General features: G+C 43.0%; 1 non-coding gene across 1 annotated transcript; it reads right to left on the bottom strand.

The window, feature by feature from the left end:
* Positions 1 to 228: 228 nt before the first annotated feature.
* Positions 229 to 301, bottom strand: TRNAC-GCA (transfer RNA cysteine (anticodon GCA)). Its single transcript has one exon. It is a non-coding gene; the product is annotated as a tRNA-Cys (tRNA).
* Positions 302 to 4941: the final 4640 nt, after the last annotated feature.

Below are 4941 nucleotides of genomic sequence, written 5' to 3'. Positions count from 1 at the left end.
TCCTCCAGTCTCTTGGATTTACATATATAGTTTTAATTGTACAATATTATTGTAAAAGTTAATATCCTTTCAATGTATCTGATTTAAAATGACCACAGAGCATTGTGGGATTAAAGGAGTGCTGTGTCCAGGGGAAAAAAAAAAAGAAAAGAGAGTTTTCTCATCTTTTCTGGTGACACTGCGGCTGACGGTATCTACTTTAAAATGGAAGTAAGAAAACTTTCCGGAAGGGGGCACCCGGATTTGAACCGGGCACCTCTTGATTTGCAGTCAATTGCTCTACCCCCTGAGCTATACCCCCTTCACCTGTTAGAAGCTCCTTCATTGTCCATTTATGGTGACTCAATACAATCAAGTTCCACCCACACTAGAGTTCTGGCAAGCTTTGTGTTCTAAAGCCCCACCTTCTTAATTATCCATCATCTGCTTTGGCTTGTCCCTTGGCCACTAATAAACTGAAAGGGAACACATGAAAAATGACATCCTGGGCTGGGCACGATGTCTCACGCTTGTAATCCCAGCGCTTTGGGAGGCCAAGGTGAGGTCAAGAATTTGAGATCGGCCTGACCAACATGGTGAAACCCCGTCTCCGCTAAAAATACAAAAAAATTAGCTGGGCGTGGTGGCAGGCACCTGTAATCCCAGCTACTTGGGAGGCTGAGGCAAGAGAATTGTTTGAACCCTGGGAGGCGGAGGTTGCAGTGACCTGAGATCACACCACTGTACTCCAGCCTGGGCTAACAGAATGAGACAATCTTCTCTCTCTCTCTCTCTCTCTCTCTCTCTCTGTCTCTCTCTCTCTCTCCATATACATATATATGTATATGTATACATATTTTTATAGTACACATATGTAGTGCACATATATGTAGTGCATTATATATAGTACACATATATATAGTACACATACATAGTGTGCGTGTGTGTGTGTTTTGTAAAGGCAGGGTTTCAGCATGTTGCCCAGGCTGGTTTCAAGTGATCCACCTGCGTGAGCTCCAGCAATCCTCCCATCTGAGCCTTACTTCGGCCTCCCAAAGTGCTGGGATTACAGGCGTAAACCATGGAGCTTGGCCTTTGCTCTGTTCTTGATGGAAACAATAGCCACCTTTGACCTGGGGCCCTGCTGATAGCTGGGGAAGTGCGTTATTGAGGTTGAGCAGTGTGGCTCCTTCTTATCCCACTGGCAGGAGAGAACTGAAGCCTCTCCTTTCAAACCTGGCACTCGTTGGTATGGAGTGCAAGGGCGTGGGCCTGAGAAGCCCTTTCTCTTCTCACCTCCTCTCCAGGGAGAAGAGAAGCTGAGAGTAGAGCTGGCTCCTTCTCCAATCTCAGGGAAGAAACAACACACTTGGAGACACAATTTTTTTTAATGTAAAATAACATTGAGAGTTCATCTAAATATCTGTCTTAGAAATTCAGGTCAAGGGAAGAGATGCTGTTAGAACAGAGGGAAGTGGGTGACCTCTCCAAAGATGGACGTGCTCCAACAGTGGGCTAGGGTGTTCCAGCGATAGCCAAACCTTCCATTGAACCCATTGACCGGTTTCAGATCGGTATTGTAGTTGTCATGGCCAGTCACCTGCTGGAGAGGATGCCCTTGGAGGCAAGGAGAGAGAAGCCTGAGCCTGCATTCAGTCCATCTCTTGGCTTCCCCATTCCCCTGGGTGTGGTAAGGGATGCCAATCAGTGGTAGTCACCGAATTCCCCATGCGCACAGCCAACATGCAATCCTCAAATGTCCTGAACCTCTGGGCTGAAGAACCAAGGGCTGGTGAGGTTGAGGGACAGAAGGCTTCCTAGAGACAAAACGCCGCACCAGGAATAATTGTATGAAGACTGTGAATGGTTTGTGCTGGGACAGGAGGGGCTGGAAATTCTGGGCTTGGCAGAGCTTGCCTTTCTCCCATGAGAAATGAGAAAACTCTCACCCTGTCTCTGACCCATGTGTATGAGATCAATATCAATTGGGCCAAATGGTACAAAGGATCATGTGACTAGAGGAGTGGCCCAGGATGGTGGAGTTGGGCTGGGAGGAGGGTTTACCCTGTTAGAAAAATATTTCTCAACTCTTTCCCATTGTTGTTAATCTGGGCCTGCAAAATGAGCAGGATGCAGCAGTGAGGGGAACAGGGGCTTCAGAGTTGGGAAGAGCGGAATCTTAATCCCAGCTCAGCCCTTCTTGCCAAACCACTTTAACTCAAGAAATGTGTTTCCCCAACTGTGCCAGAGGGTTAATGTGACTGTAAAAAGTGCCTAACAAATGGCTCATGTCTGTAATGCCAGCACTTTGGGAGGCTGAGGCCAGAGGATCACTTGAGCCTAGGAGTTCAAGACCAGCCTGGGCAACATAGGGACACTCCATCTCTACAAAAATAAAAAATTAACTGAGAGTGGTGGTGCACACCTGTGGACCCAACTGCTCAGGAGGCTGAGGTGGGAGGATTGCTCAAGCCCAAGGAGGTCAAGACTGCAGTGAGTAGTAATTGTGCTACTGCAATTCATGCAGTCCAACTTGGGTGATAGAGTGAGACCATGTCTCAAAACAAAACAAAAAAAAAGCTTTCAGAAGTTTCATATTTGATAGTGTTCAACAGAGCAGTTTATTATCCATCTGTGTGGGACAAAGATCTGTAAACCAATTTCTAGGTTAAGAGAGATGACTTCAATTTTCTTGCTAAGAAAGCTGTCTGGATGTGGGATTTGATCATGAGTTCATCTGACGATTAGATAAATCAGATGGATAGCTGGCATGTCCGCCATTCTGGGCCAGAAGCTGAGTGAGTCGAGCATGAGGCTGGGGCAAGGAAAGATCCAGCCAAGTTGTAGAGCAGGACAGGCTTTGAGTTGCAGGGGCAGTACATGGGGGAGGCTCTGGTCAGAGGGTCAACTTAACAAATGGCCTTTCTGAATGTTCATTTCTTTATCTGCAAAACCATGCTACCTGTGAGCGCCCAATCCTGCCTGCTTAAGCCACATAGTTGTTGGAAAATAATAAATAGCAAATGAGGGAAGGTCCAAAAAAATAAATAAGTAGATAGAGACATTTGTGAATGATTAAGTGTTATGCAAATTGATGAATTAGTTGATTTGCATTTCTATTCAGCATTTGATGAATAGTTATTCTGGGGCAGATGTAGAGCTAGAAGCTGATGAAGGACCATGAATGTAGGTAGCAAACTTTACAGTATGTATATTCTACAAGGTGTGGGAAACTGCTGAACGTTTTTGTTCAGCCAAATGGCCGAATAAACAATGTTCTTTCAGGAAGATAAGCTGGTGGCCATGTGAGGACTGTGACTCTATCAATTCTGTTTTCTGAATTGCTCCTGAATTTGTTCCCTCCTTTCTAGTCCTACAGACACTGCTATAGTTCATACCTTACCATTTCTTATGTGCAATAACCTCCTAAATGGTCTTCTTACTTCTAGCCTTGACTGCTTTAATTCATCCTCCTTATGCACCTAGAGAATTTTATCCAATTATTTCTTGGCTTATGCATTCATTTATTTGTTCATTCACCCAGCATTTATTGAGCTCTATCATGCCTAAGGCCTTGGGACCATGGCAGTAATATTTGCTGACAGGTAGGTCTTAGCACATTGCTGCTTCCTATCCCCGATATAGCAAAGTGAAGACCTCTTAGCATGTCCCACAACGCCATTGACCAGCCTCTTACCATTCTCATGGCTCAGCATTCTTTTCTCTGCCTTACAATCTTTTTGCATTCTATATGCTATTTGCTATTAAAGTGGCAAGAAGGGCTCTAGGATAAAGATTGAGTAAAATTGTGCTTTGGAGATTTAATAGTGAGGTGACCTTGGGTAAATCACTTAGGCTCTCTGTTTTCTTACTTGTAAAGGTTGAGAATTATAAAGCATACCTTAAACATCCAGTGTAAAAATCAATGAGATACGGCATGTAAATTGATTAGCATGGCATCCTATATCAGTTAGGTGTGTATTTGGTTATAAGTAACAGAAAATCTGACCATTGATGTTTAAACAACTAAATATGTAACAAGAGACTGAAAGTAGTTTTTGATGTTGATTCGGTGGCTCACAAATGACAGAGTTGAATTTCTTGACCTTTCCCTCATGCTGGTTACCTCATGGGTATAAGATGGCTGCCAGAGTTCCAGACTTCACATCTACATCCAAAGTGGAAAGAAAGAGGAAGGGACAGTGCCTGCCATGTTACTTCCCCTTTTATCATGAAAGCAAAGCAAAGCTCTACTAGACCTTGAATGGGAAGTAGCAGACTTCCTATTAGATAATTTTGTACAGAAACAGATCATATGGCCTTCTCCAACTGCAAGGGAGGTTGGAAATTTAGAGAAAAAAATTTCCAGATTGGTTGAGACAAATCATGATTTGTCACTTGAGGATGAGCACATTAGCACTCCGAACAAATCTGGAGTCCTGTTAACAAGAAAGAAAAGTGAATAATATTCAGGAGCAATTCTTAGTGTTTTCCCCCGAAATGCCATGCATGTGCATATCCCTAGGCATTTGCACACGGTATTTCATGTTGGCTACAACACTCTCCTCCCATACTGTACCTATACAATTTTGTATCATTTTTTTTTCAATATCAGAAACAATTTTTAATTTTGTCACTTATTCAGTATCATTATTTTTAAAGGATACACAGGGGTCCATAACTGGTTGTAGCGTGGTTTATTTAACCATTTTTCAATAATTGGACGTTTATGTTGTTTCAATTTATTATTATATAAGGGGGGAAATTTGGTTTTGTTAAGTTTGTGTTCTTGGCCATACATTACACAGATTATCTCATTCAAACCTTGAAACATTTCCGTATGGTAGGTATTATTCTCATTCAGCAGTCACAGATATCTAGGTGCAGAGGAGTTAGTTTGCCCTAAGTCCTACAGCTAGTGAGTGGCAGAGTAAGGATTCACAGAGAAGATGATTTAACTGC

This window comes from Gorilla gorilla, chromosome 16 (assembly GCF_029281585.2).
Source record: "Gorilla gorilla gorilla isolate KB3781 chromosome 16, NHGRI_mGorGor1-v2.1_pri, whole genome shotgun sequence".
NCBI classification, from domain to species: domain Eukaryota; kingdom Metazoa; phylum Chordata; class Mammalia; order Primates; family Hominidae; genus Gorilla; species Gorilla gorilla.
Note: the sequence above shows the minus strand (reverse complement) of the source record. Positions and strands in the feature narration are given on the sequence as shown.